Consider the following 17,462-nt stretch of genomic DNA (forward strand, 5'->3'; position numbering starts at 1 on the left):
TGAGTTCTTATTCATTTTTTTTGTTTTGTTTTGTTTTAGAAATATATCCTAAGGAAATTTACCATCTGATTCCACAAAAATATATATATATATATATATATATATATATATATACATACATATATATATATATATATATATATATATATATATACACACACACATATATATATATATGGGTTTTTATTGCTTTAGGACAGTGGGAATTTTAGCAGTTTTTTTTTTTAAATTTTTATTTATTTATTTTTGGCTGTGTTGGGTCTTCGTTTCTGTGCGAGGGCTTTCTCTAGTCGCGGCAAGTGGGGGCCACTCTTCATCGCGGTGCGTGGGCCTCTCACTATCGTGGCCTCTCTTGTTGCGGAGCACAGGCTCCAGTCGCGCAGGCTCAGTAATTGTGGCTCATGGGCTTAGTTACTCCGTGGCATGTGGGATCTTCCCAGACCAGGGCTTGAACCCGTGTCCCCTGCATTGGCAGGCAGATTCTCAACCACTGCGCCACCAGGGAAGCCCCTTATTCATTTTTAAATGAGCTGTAACCCATGCTGAGTACCTCTGCGGGTGCTACTCATCAACTGTAACTACCATCTTTGGTAAAGTAAGGAGAAACAGGAATACTTTTCCTTTTAGTTTTACTGCTATACGTTTTCTTTTAGATAAAGTCAGATGGACTGTGCACGTAGGAGCCCCTCAAATACAGGCCATGGCTTCAAGGTGAATCTGTAGACCACTGTTGGCCCTTAGATTTCAGACAAATGAAAAGCCGCTTGAAATGAGGAAGGGTTTTGGAAAGAATGTCAGCAGAGCAGAGGCAAACATCAATCTTTGGATTCCTCATCTAACATTTTCAGGCACCGGCTCAGATGATCTTTAATGATGGTAAGAGTTAACATTTATTGAGTGCCAACTAAATGCCGAGTACCTTGCGTGCATTGTCTTTTTAAATTCTTATTCCAAACCATTGTGTTACCCTCATTTTACAGATGGGGAAACTGAGGTTGAGAGAGTGAAAGTTCCTTGTCCAAGATCTTATAGCTGATAGAGGCGGAATTCAAATCCATGTCTGATGGTTCAAGAGCACACATCCAAACACTGCTTCTCTCCAATTGCATGTGCCAAAATAATTAGGGTTGGAGGGATGCGACACAGCCATCGGCTTGGCTAAGGGATGTCTTCTTGACTGCTATATGACCGAGTGAGGGTTAGTTCTTGCCTCTCCATGCTCCAGAAAGGTTCTGACCAGAAAATATTCAAGGACCAAAGAGGTCAATTCTACCTTTGAGAAAGAAGGAAATTCTCTTCTCATTTCTGAAAGATCTGCAGACGTACATTCGCTCATCCTCCCTAGTATGGGCTGAACTGGGTCCCCCGCCAACCTCAATTCATATGTTGAAACCCTAATCCTCTTAAAGAAAAAAATGATTCATGATACTTGTTCAAGGTGGTGAGGGCAACTTTATGCAACGAGGGGTTTGCAGTGGGGGAAAGAGATCAGCCCCAAAATAAATATAACAAGGACACGTGGAGATTTATAGACAAGGAGGGGGGTAGGGGGTAGGGAGGTGAGGGCGGGGGTGTGTGGAGGGGTGTCAGCAGACAGAAGATTACTAAAAGGCTATGGGGATTTTTGGTAGACCCACTCAACAGGAATCTTGCCAAAGACAGGACCGGTGCTAAGGCAGCCAGGGTTGGCAATGAGGAAACTGATCAGCTATCCAGGGTGAGAGACTTTTGTTAAATTGACCCAGCAGGATTCTTGCTAAAATTATACTAAGTAGGCCAAGGACAAAACCCAGGGTCAGGGCTTTGAGAGCTTAGAGCAGCCTGACTAAAGTTTGGTTAAGGAGTCATTGTCAATGACCAGTACCTCAGAATATGAGTGTATTTGGAGATTGGGCCTGTAAAGAGGTAATTAAAATTAAATGAGGTCATTATGAATGGGTCCTCACCCACACGACTGTTTTTGGAGACAGAACCTTCAAAGAGGTGATTAAGTTAAAATGAGGCCCTTAGGGTGGACCCTAACGCAATCTGACCGATGTCCTTATAAGAAGAGGAAATTTGGACTTGCAAATAGACACCAGGGATGCACATGCACGAAGAAAAGGTCATGTGAGGACATGGCGAGAAGGTGGCCATCTACAAGCCAAAGAGAGAGGCCTCAGAATGAAAGCAACCCTGCTCGCACCTTGATCCTGAACTTCCTGCTTCCAGAACTGTGAGAAATAAATTTCTCTTGTTGAAGCCACTTAGCCTGTGATATTTTGTTATGGCAGTGAAAACGAGCAGGACCCTGTGGGGTCCTCTCGGGTACAAAAGCCCCTCTGTGTCCCCCATTCCTTGTGTGTAGAAAAAGGCTTTAATCTCCCAGGCCTGCCTTGAGTTCAAAGGGCAGATTCAAGCAGTTACTACTGATAATTAGGGAAGAGAGGAAATGCAGAAACAAAGGAAAAGTAGTCAAGAAACAATAGTGCAGTGAAAAAGCAGAGTCCTAATTCCTCCTCAAGGGATATACCTAACAATCTGCTGCATAACTTCGAGTTGTTCTGTAGGAACTAAGACCCCCACCCAGGTAGAGGATGGTGACTGCGTGTTGAGCACAAGCACTTAGACCCCAGACTGGTTGAAACCGGAAGGTTGATGATTGAGATCCTGAAACATCACCCTGTTACCTTACCACCAACCATTCAGAAGAAAGTCCTGCATCCTTTAGCCCTTACCCCAATGTTGCCTTTAAAAACCCTTCCCTGAAAGCTATTGGAGGGTTCTGGTCTTTTGAGCATGAGCTGCCCATTCTCCTTGCTCGGCCCTTGCAATAAACCTTTCCCTGCTCCAAACTCTGATGCTTTGTTTCGTTTGGGTTTACTGTGTATCAGGCACACGAACTTGGGTTCAACAGCAGCCCTAGCAAAGAAATATACTCTCTGAAGGTCAATCTTAATGAGCATCTTTAAGTAGAAGAGAAAAGTAACCGCTTAAGAAGAAAAAGAAAAAAACTGGAAAATATTCTGTTTTTAGATTTACTCACTTAGATCTAAAAGACCTTTAAAAATAAGAAGAATGAACTCCATTTGACCAAGTTTCTTCAGAATGGTGTCCCCCACTGAGCCCCTGATCCTGTTGTTTTTGGGGGTTAAGTCTTTCATCTAATGAGACCTTTCCCTATTGCTGGGCCAGGTGAACCACAAGAAAGACAAATCTATATCATAAACCCACTGAACTATATTATATAAACAGCTTTCGGGAAAAAGAACAAAACACACCCTCTTATTTCCAAATGATTGCTTCAGGAGCATTTCCTTCATAAACTGTCATCAAATATCCAACCATGAAACGAAACTATTAAGTTACATTAATGTCTAATTAAATTCAAACTAGAGAAACACAGGAAGTCAAGTGCTCTGGGTTGTAATCTCGGATTCATCATTAATTGTAGAAGTAACTAGTAACGAGATGAGTCACATTTCTTCTCTGTGTCAATTCCAAATCTAGACAATAAGACTAATAATGCATTTCCTAACTAATATTTGGTAAGTGATTAAAGTGATGAAAATAGTTGTGAAATATTTGGAAGAACAATGGGCTAGGCAAGTATAAGGCAATATTATATGTAGCATTTTTCTTATTGGCTTAGTTAATCTCTATAAAAAATAAACTTCGGAAATAAATTCATCTAGAAGTATCCTCAAGAGAATCTTATAATATATATACTAATTAGAGGTGGGTTTTTTTTTAACCTATTACATTAAATAAATTATGTGACCTCTTACTGAGGTAACATATTACTATATAAATTAATGACCAAAACATTACACAAACCCAGAAGCTTTTCATATACCGCTTGGGCTGCTTGTGCACAGTTCTCTCAAATGTGTAAACTCTCTTCCAAATTTCAGAGCGGCTACACTGAAAACTTTCTATGTTAAAGACTACCAAGGCAAACTTTGTCACTCTTACTCATAACAACACCCTTCCCACCACATTAAGCTTGTCTTCCCGTAGCCCCGACAGTGTCTGAGCCTCCATGTTCTCTGTAAGAAACTCAGCCTCGGGCTTCCCTGGTGGTGCAGTGGTTGAGAATCCGCCTGCCAATGCAGGGGACACGGGTTCGAGCCCTGGTCTGGGAGAATCCCACATGCCGCGGAGCAACTGGGCCCGTGAGCCACAACTACTGAGCCTGCGCGTCTGGAGCCTGTGCTCCGCAACAAGAGAGGCCGCGATAGTGAGAGGCCCACGCACCGCGATGAAGAGTGGCCCCCGCTTGCCACAACTAGAGAAAGCCCTCGCACAGAAACGAAGACCCAACACAGCCAAAAATAAATAAATATAAATAAATAAATAAGAAACTCAGCCTCTTGTGGAATTAAGTTATCAGGCGCATGGAAACTGTACCCAAAATTATATGCCAAATTTTGACCTCGTTGAAGCTTTGAAACAAAGTGTGTGTCTGTGTGTGTGTGCTTGTGTGTGTGTGTTTCACCTTCTGCCCTGCACTCATACTGTCTTAGTTTTTGTTCCCTGAGACAAAAATGTGAGGTCAAGTAGTTCATCCAGGAGATGGTTTCAGGAAGTGGGGGAACCAGGAAGTGAGATGGAGGAGGGAAGGAAGCTGATAAAAGGTATGTCATCAAGCAGGTGAGCAACGCGGGCAACTGTGGCTCATCCCCTCTGGGGACCTCTCGGGGGGGCAGTGTAGAGCACACCCACAAAAGCTGGAGTATTTATCCACAATCTCCCACCAGGTATCAGTTAATCAATGCCATCAGCATGAGCCTTATTTTCAGTTCTTCTTTCTCCTTCAGTCTTCTCATCCATTCTCTCACCAAAGCCGATGAGTTCTTACCCCTCTACCGGGTCTCATCTACACACGTCCTTTTCTCCCCCCACATCCACAATCATGAGTCCAATGGGCAGAGCTCCGTGAATCCTCCGTGCTGGGAGCCCTGTCTCAGTCCCACCCTGGCGCCATCTTGGCTGTGTACTACCATTCAAACACCACTGACAGAAGGTTATTTCTCTCTTTTGCTCAACTGGTGCACTGCTGTATATTATATTAAAGCCAAAAGATTTGGCCCAATCTTTCTTTTTTACCCAAACTTAACCCCAGATACGTAAACCTACTTGATGCCTTCTGTGGTATCTGTACCATCTCGCTGGCCCCTGGCCCTTTCTGGCCATACCATGCCATTCTCCCTGGGTTCTCTCCAAGTCAGCCATATTTGCCTTCTATGAGTTCTTGAATTTGTCAAGTCCCTTCCACCTCAGGGCTTTTGCACGTGCTGTGCCCCCCCTTTGTCTGTAATATTTCTCTCTGTTCTTCACTTACTAACTCCTCTTCCTCCCTCAGTTGGAATGGCATTTAGTTCAGCCCTTTCTAACTGATTCCCCCTTACCCAGCCTCCATTCCCTGTGCCCTGACAGGTCAGGTGCCCTGTTACATATTCTTCTAGCCTGTTTTTCTCCTTCATACCACTTCTCATGATCTCAGGTAATTTATTGATTAATTGCATTAACTGATTAATTCCATTTTAAATTTCTGCTTCTCCCAGCAGGCTGTATGTTACATGAGTGACTATACTACTCACCTGTGTATCCCTGACACCTAGCATGACGCTTAGCATACTACCAGCGCTCAATACGTATAAAAGAATGAATATACACAACTTACACTTTCCAGCTCTGAAGGCTTTGATTTCTCCTCCCGTGATGGCTTCCATGCTCTTCATTTAGATGAAATACTTTGTAAACAACTGTGCTCAACAAACATTGTGGATGGATCCCCGGACAAGCAATTATGAGAGGGCTCTGTGTAAATATAAAGAACAAAATGCTACAAAATCATTATCATTCTTTATCTATAATCAAAACATCACATTGTGTGTCATTTGCAAATTATATGTAATGAAACAGTAAGATTTTCAGAGATTTGATAACAATGCTGGCAGTAGGAGACTATAGAAAATAAGATGATTCTGTGAACTTGGTTTTTTGCTTAAATTACTGCTAGATCTTTTTCTTTTTTTACATTTATTTATTTATTTTTATTTATTTTTGGCTGCTTTGGGTCTTCATTGCAGTGTGCGGGCTGCTCATTGTGGTGGCTTCTCTTGTTGTGGAGCACGGGCTCTAGGCGTGCAGGCTTCAGTAGTTATGGCTCACGGGCTCTAGAGCGCAGGCTCAGTAGTTGTGGTGCAGGGGTTTAGTTGCTCCGCGGCATGTGGGATCTTCCCGGGCCTGGGCTCGAACCCGTGTCCCCTGCATTGGCAGGTGGATTCCTAACCACTGCGCCACCAGGGAAGTCCCATCTGTGAACTTGTTAAAGCTTGTGGTTACTCGCAAATTTAAGGGGAAATGCATGCAGCGCTAACAGAAGTCAGACAGTGACTTAATGCTTTGGAAATTTAGGGGAGAGGTGTGACAGCCTATTGTGTCTCAGAATAAGTAATTTCAGCAAAGCCATAAAGTATACAGATGGGAAGAGAATTTGATTTCACTTAATTTTATTTGATAGAACTTACCACTTGAAGAAGCGCTGTTGCTAAACTATAGGAGCTTAAAAATTCTCCTTTCTCCCTAATGGGGCCCAAAGAGAAATGTATCCATTTGTTCTATCATAAATGTTCAACTGCAGATTTGGGGGATAATAAAAGCTCTGGACTTGCTATTTAATTATTCAGTTGACTGCTAGAAAGATTTATCTACCCAAATGGGCTTGTAACTCAGAAATGTTAATACATGTTTATTTAAAAAGATACTCATGTAATTCCAAGACAAACTAGTGTCAATCTAGATTTTTATTATGACAATGGCAATTTGGCAATTATATAAAAAGCTGTAAAAAATTTGGCAAATTCGCTTTTTACTTGGTATTCTCGAATACGCTTTCTGATACAAACACTATGTTCTTGGAACTTCTACTTTGAACACTGAGAGTGAATCACTGCAAAAAGGGGTGACAATGAGACATTTATAAAGATATTTTTCTACTCGGCGATTATGTTTCTAAGAAGAGTTTAATGTATATTTCATAGTAGACCTACTTTAAAATATGTACACATCCCTAAAGGGAAAGCCTCAATAAAAGCAAGCACTGTATTATCAATTTCTGGTAAAACTTTAAAATGCTGTCATTAATTATAGATGGAGCACTTTTCCTGCAATATATTCCTGTTTGTTTGACACCTGGCAGGGCCGGCACCAATTTATTCACTTTCTCTGTTACACGACATTCAGTCCCTGGGGCCATTATTTCTGAGGGAAACCGAGCAATATAACGAGAAGCCTACATAAATGATTCATACTAGAACACTCTAGAACATGCCACTCAATGGGAAAGGCTGATCGTCTAATCCAACTTGATGGCTGAAGCTGCTGTGGTGTCAGAAGGAAGGGATCCATTTACCAGATCCTTCAGATTAGCTAAGTCCTTTCTGCAGCTGCAGAGCCCTGTCACCTTCCCTTGTCTGCAGGAAGTATTTGCAATACTTTATCGTGATGAAGCGTTTCCTGAAAACACACACACGCACACGCACACACACACACGCACACACACACAGTATAATGGCTGCTTATCTTTGGCACCTCCCACTTAGTAGCGACTTTCTCTTGTATTTTTAATAACCCCTTTACTATTTTAGAGGCAGCACATTTACATTTATAAAAAATTACAAAACACAGACAATCAAGCAAACAAAACTTCACCTTCCTGTCACCCAGAATCACCATGTCTTACCTTTTAGTGCATATGCTTCTGGATCTTTATATGTTTGCATGTATATTTGTATCTATATATACACACACATTTATGCGTATTTTTCTTTCCCAGAAGGAGATTATATTCTACATACTGTTCTAACACTTAACCTTTTTTGGTCAATGAACCTTGCCCTTACCGCTTCAGTACATTTTCTATGTCACTGAAGATCCAAACCATATTCAAATTTCCTCACTTAAGCTAAAACAATTCTTACAACTGTTTAGTCCTATCCAGGAATCCTATGAAGAAAGCTCTCTGGCTGTTATAGCCCTTATTTCTCTTCTGTCTGTCAGGATCCCCTTTTCATGACACTGGCTTTTATTTATTTTTGGCTGCTTTGGGTCTTCATTGCAGTGTGCGGGCTGCTCATTGTGGTGGCTTCTCTTGTTGTGGAGCACGGGCTCTAGGTGTGCGGGCTTCAGTAGTTATGGCTCACGGGCTCTAGAGCGCAGGCTCAGTAGTTGTGGCGCACGAGCTTAGTTGCTCTGTGGCATGTGGGGGACAAACACCATAGGGGATTCTGTATCTAGAACTGCACTGTCCAATGTGGTAGCTTCCAGCCATATATGTAGTCATTTACGTTTTAGCTTCAATTAATTAAAACTGAAAATTAAGTTCCTCAGTTGCACTGCCCTTTGGACAGTACAGATATGGAAAACTTCCCTCATTGCAGAAAGTTCTACCAGACTTGCTAGCTAGAGATTGAGTCTATTTCTTCACTGCTTGAGTCTGGGCTTGGGTCAATCAGATACTAGTAAACGTGATGCAAACAGAGGCTTGGAGATTGTTTGCGTACCAGCGGTTGCCCCCTTTGGCTGCTGAACCCTTGAGACTGCCATGTAAAGAAGCTTGGGGGGCTTCCCTGGTGGCGCAGTGGTTGAGAATCTGCCTGCCAATGCAGGGGACACGGGTTCGAGCCCTGGTCTGGGAAGATCCCACATGCCACGGAGCAACTGGGCCCATGAGCCACAACTACTCAGCCTGCACATCTGGAGCCTGTGCTCCGCAACAAGAGAGGCCGCGATGAAGAGTGGCCCCCGCTTGCCGCAACTAGAGAAAGCCCTCGCACAGAAACGAAGACCCAACACAGCCAAATAAATGAATAAATAAATAAATAAATAAATTTATTTAAAAAAAAAAAAGAAGCTTGGACTGTTCTACTGCAGGATAAGTTACCCCAAGGACAGTGACCAGAGCTATTCCAGCTGAGGTCCCAGAGATGTGAATAAAGCCATCCTAGGCCATCTTGAGAGACAGTACAGAGGGAGACCTCAGCCATCCAGCCATCCCTGTCAAGCGCCTGACATATGAGTGAGGCCCCCCTGAGACCCATCGGCCCCAGGTGAGCCATCAGCTGAACACAGAGACCAGTAAAGCTGCTCCAGACATAAGAACCAACAAGCTGACTCATAGAGTAATAGAGTAATGAAAAATAATAAATGATTATTATTTTTAGCCACTAGATTTTTAAATTTTTTTAGCCACTCACCTAATATATAAATCTTGCCTAAATCCATAATTTCATTAGGTTTTGTAAAATTATGTTTTCAACTTCTATCATTCCTTCTGCATTTATTAACTGGCATTCTTTTGTAAAGTACAGCTTCTCTTCATCAATTGGGCTAATTGGTTATTCTGTCATACAGTTTCCCCTGGAAAGGCAGGATAAATATTTAGTTTTTTCCTTTAATTATCAATTTAAAAGTAAGGAGTTGTTTAATGGCCATCTCATACTACACTTTTCTGGCTTTCTCTTTTTTGAGTGCCTTTATGAAGTCATGAGTTTTATACATTAAACACATTTTATCTATATCTATAATCATCATTCTTTCCGATGCCCCAACTGTCCCAACTTTGGCCATTGGGAGCCCTTTCAGACCACCTTCTATGTCATTTTGATACAAGTCTATTAACCTTCGAAAGCTTCCTTTCCTTCTGTCAGAATAACCTATCTCAAGTTCATCCTGCATCTTCCCTGCCCCAGACCTAGAACCAGCCATATCTCTTAGGAGTCCTGGCGATGTACTGACGTGCACAATCTGGGTGACAATCGATCCTGAGGTACAATGCTTGCACCATTCCATTTATAGAGATGTGATTTGAGCGTACACGTCCTCTTCCCTTTCTCCGACCCCCACTTTTGTTCTTTGTTCTCAAATCTGCTCGCAGCACTTCTCACTCAAGATGCAACCCTCTTCTGTGTTCGACCATCTGGCGGATTTGCAGCTTATAACACGTTTCAGAATCTCCCTTCCTTCCTGTTGCACCAGTGTTGATTTCACACCAGTTCTGCTACCTCTGGGTCTGGGGTTTTCTCTGCCTCTTAGTATTGCTGAAGATGTTGTAAATGAGTTTTGATTTTTCTTATCCCTGATGCTCTCCTTGCTTTTCAGAAAATGAAGCAGAAAGATTACAAACTGGGCTGCCTTCAATCCCTATACTCAATCCTCAATCCAAACAAGGGTTGGGCAAGTGATCCAGGTCAGGTTAATCGGAAGGTTCATCTTCCTGATCATGGGTTTTGGTCAGGAAAGGACACTAACTCAACTCTATCTAATCAAAAGCCATCTGGGACTTATGCTGGAATGACTGAGCTAGAGGAGCTGAACGAATAAAAGCCTGGAATTGCTAGAAGCTACTGGCTCTCTCATGGAGAGAATCTGGCTGAGACTGATGCCATCATGGAGGAGAGAATTGAAAGGTAGAAAGGGACAGACATCTGAGGGCCTCATTTGGGCTCCTGGGTCCAGCCTTACCTGGAACCAGACCAAACCTAGGTTTTTTCACTTACATAATTTTTAGAAGTCCTTTTAATGAAATAAAACAATGAACATGAAGTGGTTATCCTAGTGAGTGGCACACAAGAAGTCCCAATATATGCTATCATTATTATTTTTGAAAACTTATTTGAGCTAGGTTTCTATCATTTGCAAGTGCAATATTAACAACAAAAAAATAATACCAAAGATTTTTGAGAATTGTGCTAGGCACTTTACATGTTACTTCACTAAATCCTCACTTCAAGCCTTGAGATAAGTATTCTTAGTCCCATTTTAAAGACTTAAAAAGGAGCTAAGGCTTCAATGAGCCTAGGTAAGCTGGTCACAGAGTTAGTGAGTGGTAGTGCTGGAATTTCAACCTTAGCAGTTTGAGTCCAGAATCCAAGCTCCAAATGGCTTAAAAATTCTTGGCGATTTAAATATAATTAAAAGTATAGGCACTTAATCGAAAGCAGCCAGAAAATCACCTGTAACATTACGCTTAGTCAAGAAATATGTCTGTGTATTTAGAATCTACGCTTTGTTAACGGCTCAGGAAGTTAGAAGCTGTGCTGATATCCTCCCAATAGTGTACCATAATGACTTCACACCAGATTTTATAATCGAATGCTCAATTTCACTTTGCAGAATTCTTCATGTTAATTTCTTTGAAAACTGCTAGTTGAAATAATTAGCAGAGTAGCTGAACGACTGAACGTATGGGATAAGGAAGACCAGATTTCCAGGAAAATGCCTTGTTGGTTGAGGGGGAATTCTGTTCATCTTTCTCTCGCTCCCGACGCAATGAAATTTCCCCTCCCAGACAAATATGAACAGCATGTGTCAAAATATGCACTCTTTACCATTTAATTAAAATGATTCCATTAAAGTGTTATAAATTGAATTCAATTACTACCCATTTTTCTTTTTAAATATGCTTAATAAGAAGTAAGTTTAACCAAAGTGATGTTATCGTTAAAGATTCATTTTCACCCCATTCCTTCACAGCACCTTTGTCATGATCATCTCATTAACAGGCACTAATGCTTTTCTACATCCTTGCTAAAGAAAGAAAAAGGAAAAAAAAATGAAAATACTCTATCCCATCAACATCTAATTAGAACTTCTCTGGGGAAAGGCATTTTAAAACAAAGTATAAATATGTTGCTTTGATATGATAATTCTCTTTAGTGTATAGCCAGCCTGCCTATGGGAAATTAGTCATGGAGACACCAAAACAGCAGTAAGGTTCTAATTTACTTCTATACATTTTCAGCCAGTACGCAATAATACTATGGGTTAGGTACAATTTTTAGCCATTTTACAAATAAGGAATCACAGGCTTAGAGAGGTTAAGTAAGCTGACAAGTGCACAGCTCGGAAATGAAAGGATATAAACCTGGATGAGGCCAACATTTACCCTTGTAAATTCTAATTTTTTTCTCTTTTAATAAGAATTCACTGAAATGTTGGGAATTATAGAAATACTCCACAGAGGAGAACTCACATCTGCTCCAAGAGTAGTTACTTCCAGTGTCTGTAGTCCTGAACTCATTCTGAGGATGAGTTAAGTGGTTAAGAACTTATCTTAAATGCTTCCCAGGAGACCGTCTATAAGTCAGGGATCAACTGAAGCCCCCCACCAAGGAATCAACATCTCCCTGAAGGGGGAGAAAAGTTTTCCCTAGCTGAGTATAGTTCCCGGGGTACCTGTGAGGTCCCAAGGGTGACCAACAGTGGTAACGTCCATTTGCTTAAAGGAAAGCCCAGCACCTCACTACCTCACCCAACATACACCCACCCAAATGGCCAGGACCCGACCATCACAGCGAACCAGTCCCAGTTCCCCAGCTGGGGCTGCTCACTGTGTGTGAAGCCATCAGTCAGTGGGGAGCTCTCTACCACGTCCGACCTAGTCTTTCCTCTAACCTGATGTGAAGGAAATCCGCCTTGGCCAACACACACAATCTCTATAAGAAACATGTAAATAGCTCTGATAAATTTTTCAGATGTAGGATAGCTTCTGTCTAGCTTTCAGAGAAAGAAATTTTCTCACCCCGTTCTGACACACTCTCACTTTACAGGACTAAACAGAACACAGACCGGCTGCAATGTCTGCCTTTGGGTGACTTCCCAGATTTAGATATTGACTCACAAGTCTCTAGCACTGCCCACCAGAGGGGATCTCCTAGAACAAAGGCTGACTTTGGTCCCAAGATAATCTCTACCCTAGAGAGCAAACATTTTGAAATCTTAAAAGTGACAGTTGTTTCTTTTTTAAAATAAATTTATTATTTATTTACTTATTTTTGGCTGCGTTTGGTCTTCGGTTGCTGCGTGTGGGCTTTCTCTAGTTGCGGCGAGTGGGAGCTACTCTTCGTTGCGGTGTGCGGGCTTCTCATAGCAGTGGCTTCTCTTGTTGCGGAGCAAGGGCTCTAGGCACATGGGATTCAGTAGGTGTGGCATGCGGGCTCAGCAGCTGTGGCTCGCGGGCTCTAGAGTGCAGGCTCAATAGTTGTGGCGCATGGGCTTAGTTGCTCTGCAGCACGTGGGATCTTCCCGGACCAGGGCTCGAACCCGTGTCCCCTGCATTGGCAGGCGGATTCCTAACCACTGCGTCACCAGGGAAGTCCCAAAATGACAGTTTTTAACTTAAAAAAAAAAAAGTTTAACCTCTGCCTCTGCCAGCTCTTAGAACTCCATTCCATATGGAACACACAGCCACACAGATGCTTGGTGTCAGGCAAGGCAAAGTGGCAAAGCCCCAAAGGCTGTGACTGCCACACATGGACCATCTTATACAAATGGAAATTTAATTCCAAATACTTCATGATTTCATGCTGGGGTTCATGAGCACCTTAGGTTGCAATGAATCCAGTTTTCACCCAGGGTAGGGTATTAGAGAGATCTACATGGAGACCCACATGGCTTCCACTTTCCAGAAGTGGTCAGCAGTCCCATGGCTGAAAGTAGTCCCCCTGATCTTCTACGGCACTTGTCTGAAATCTCAAGGTCACTGCCACCTTCCACTTCATCTTTATTTTGGAGGTAGTATATAGTAAGGCTGCAGGGAGCAGACAACCACTCAAGACTTAGCGTGAACCTACTCCATCATACTTCAGCCCAGGAGAGCAATGAAGGTAGTCTTGGGAGGAAGCATTCCACCAATGACTAGCCAAGCAGCATCCAGGAAAGGCCCACAGAGTACGAGGCACCAGGTTGAGGGCCAGGAAAGAGAGCTGAGATACAGAATTCTTGCTTCTGAAAGCTCACAGCCTGCTGGAGAAATCAAGGGGGAATCTTGGTTGTGGGGTAAGCAGGGTGGATGTTTATGATACGACTTGGAGGTGTGGCAAGACTCCCCTTGCCTAACAGTCCCTCCTTATCTGACTATGGGGCTTGGAATGTCTCAGACTCTGGGGCTGGATCAAGCTGTATCTGAAGCAGTCCTTGGCTCCTTAAAGCCCAGCTCCTTGATTCTTAAGTGAAAACAGTCACTTCTCACTCTATTTTCAGGTTAATCCTGAATGAAAGGCAGGATCCCTTAAAACCAACCACCGATGGTTCAAAATTCATTCTTTTTTTTAGTTAAAAAAGGGTCTGGACATTGAGGAGAGCATGGATCCCAAGGCAGATACAACCTACACATTTTGGGGGCCCACAGTCTGGTGGGCAACACAGATAGTTAAACCAGTGACTGCAGCGCAGTGTGTTGACGACTATGAGGAGAGACTACACACAGCTTGGGAAGTGCACAGCAGGGGGACTGAACCTAATTTGGGGGTAGATCTGAGCTGAGACCCGAAGGATGAATAAAGACCCTCAGGGAAGAGGGCGGCTCCATGTCACAATGGTTAGAATGGTGGGATCTAGGATCTGATGGCCTAGGGTTCAAATCCTAGGCAAGTCGATTAACCCATCTCAGCCTCAGTTTCCACATTTTAAAAATGGGAATAGTAATAATAATTCTTACCTCGTAAGTAACTGTCCTCAGAGGTAAAGATTAAGTAGGATATATATAAAGTTCACTAGCAGAGTAACTGACACATAAGAAGGCTTCGTAAGGAGAATAATTTTTAACGATGGGAGTAAGAAATATTTCTCAACATTGAAGGAATGGCAAGTGTGACAGCCTGGAGCTCAAGGAGAGCAAAAATGAAGCTGAGGAATTGGTAAGAAATTTATTAGAGCTAGATCCGCATAAGAAGTAGAGTGTCCAGAATTCATTTTGGGTAAGCAGGGACCAGAGGGATCACCGATACCGCTAGCCCAACCCGGATGGGGGGGTCTTTCTATTGATCTCTGAGATTCTGACTCATATAAAGTTGTCCACCTCATGACTGGCCTCCCTCTGACGGACTTCCCTCTCAGTCACTGGTCACAAGTTCTTATTGTTGTGTCTTAGTAGCCCAGTTCTCTCTGAGGCTTGCTGTGTGTTAGAAGTCATTTGGTTGCAAGTGACAGAAATACACACACACACACACACACACACACACACACACACACGAGGGGAGGACATTACTGGCTCACATAACTGAGAAATCTAGGCACAGTGATGGCTGGATCCAGGTCTTCAAACATGGTTGTTGGTAATCTTTTCCCATTCTCATTGTTCTGCTTTCCTTTACCCTGGCTTCATTCCAAGCCATTATTTTCTCTATGGTAACAAGTCAATCGTTAGCAACTCCACGTTTATATTCTGTAAGCCTGGCAACTCTACCAGAAAGAAGTCTCCTGTTTCCTAAAATTTCCAGGGTTCACTCTCATTGGATTAACTTGGGTCACGTTCTTATTGTTGAACTAATCAGTATAGTCCATAGGGTAGAAAACACTCATTGGCCACGACTAGGTCATATGCCCACCCCTGGAGCCAAAGGTCAAGGTCAGCCCCATCCAAATCCTATGGGAGAGATGGTTCCTGGACCCGTCCTTTGCCTATTGGCTCTCAGATTTCTGCTCTGCATCACAGAGAATGCTATCGCCTGCTGGTTCCCAGGTAGATTCTGCCAATTGGAGGCACTGACAGAAGATTAAAGGACAGGAAGTAAAAGAGGCCAAGGTATTTATCCTTCTCTCACTCTGCTTCAGGGGGTGTCAAGGACAGTGGCGGCGTCTCTCTGGGGCCCCTCCTTTTACGGTCCTAGCTCCTGCTCAGACCCACCATGTCTCTAGCTCACACCAGATGGCCCTGGACTCCAGCAGCACTGCCCTTCCCCCTTTTCTCCTTAAGTGTCATAGAGATTGCGTGCTGTTCTAACCACTGGGCAGCCCCACCATCCCATTTGACCCCTCACCCTTCGGTAATAGGTGGAGATGCCCTCACATTGTGTTTGGGGTTTTCCTCCCAGTATGTGCCAGCTGTGGAGCATAGCCTGACTAACCCCAGCAAACCCTGAGTTATACAAGAGGATTAAAGTTCTTTCTGCAGCAACCAACTGTGGCACAAAACAGTCACCCTGATCGCAAGAAACATGGCAGAGAATTCTGTGAGAAGGGCACGAACACTGTGCCAGACCCTCGCTTAGCATTCCCGTGAGTGGAATCCAAACGAAATGAGGAAATAATCACGGGGTTACGACGCTGCCTAATTAAAGCTAAATTTAGCCAACTCTGGTTTTTCAGAGCTGTCGTGAAATCCATTTCAACTCAGACAACAATCATGGCAAACCAGGATAATGAGGAAAGGGATTTAATTAGAAAGGTGGAGTGGCATCAATGTAATAATTAAGATAAAAAACACCGCACATCTACACAACGGCCAAACAAAATGGGCAGTTCTGGGTTGACATTTTCAGTGATTTCACTGTGGCTCTGTGGCTTTCTAACTTTAAAACAAAAAAAAAGAAAGAAAGCAAGAAGAATATCAGGTCATACTGTGATTCTCTTGCCATTTCCAGGGGCACCCAGTAAACCTGGTGCCTCATGGCAACATGGTCAGGGGGGATGGTGGAGGACCTCCTCCAGGTGCTGGAGGTCTTTAATTACAAGGCAGGGCAGATGACGGCTCTGTCCTTCGTGACAACTCCATCGCCGGCCCTGGAGTGACACCACAGACCTGGCTCCAAATCAGATTGCAAGGAAAGGGCAGTGAGGCTACTCAGGAGCTGGAAGGCTGCACCAAGTAGGGGCTTTGGCCTTGAGCTGCCTTTCCGCTACGAGGCTTTGCTTTCTCCTCAATTAATATATGTCACCGAGAAATAATCAGGAAACGGCTGTAAAGCTTCCAGTCTCACGAAATGGAAACAGAGAGGGGAATGGAGGTGACGGGGGAGGAAGAGGTTGATAAAGGAAATACTCTTTACAGCCAAGATTCCAACACACGCACACACATGCACACATGCACACATACATGTAATAAGAAGGCTTCAGCTGTTCTATGCCTTTTTCCAGCCCTTACAGGCAGGAAAAGGACATAAAAATCTAAAGACTGATTATGTGGCTACTGACCTGCCATCTCACTCCAGAGACAACTTAGTGAGCAAGTCATTCAATTTCTCTTAGAATTCCCCAATATTCAATTTATTATCTCATAGGTATCAGGCACTTTAATTGTCTTATTTTATCTGCGGTGCAATACTAAAAACTAGGTATCATTATCCCTAATCTACAGATCAAGAAACCAAGACTCCGAGAAGCTGAGTAAGTTGCCCCCATATCACAGAACAGTAAGTGGCACGTTTGGGATTCAATCCCTCAACTGTCAGACTACAGTGCAACACCACCTCCTAGCTCCTGCATGCAGCTAAGGGCCAAAATGTCTCCATGTGCTACATAGCCTGATTATGAGATACCCATTGTGAAGATTTTTAAAATATGGCTTTAAAAATGCAAACAACAGATCTTCCTTGACTTATGATGGCATTACATCTCGATAAACCCATCCTAAGTTGAAAATATCTTAAGTCGAAGATGCATTTAATACACTTAATTTACCAAACACCATAGCTTAG

At 43.0% G+C, this 17,462-nt stretch overlaps 1 protein-coding gene across 1 annotated transcript in view; it reads right to left on the bottom strand.

Moving 5' to 3' along the window:
* The window catches only part of PROK2 (prokineticin 2), a 410,294-nt gene that overhangs the window by 75,923 nt on the left and 316,909 nt on the right, over positions 1-17,462 (bottom strand). Inside the window, exon 3 of the transcript XR_014250579.1 lies at positions 5,666-5,802. The gene's annotated coding sequence lies outside the window, so the exon portion shown is untranslated. The remainder of the gene's footprint in view (positions 1-5,665; positions 5,803-17,462) is intronic.

This window comes from Balaenoptera physalus, assembly GCF_965194825.1.
Source record: "Balaenoptera physalus genome assembly, chromosome: 11".
NCBI classification, from domain to species: domain Eukaryota; kingdom Metazoa; phylum Chordata; class Mammalia; order Artiodactyla; family Balaenopteridae; genus Balaenoptera; species Balaenoptera physalus.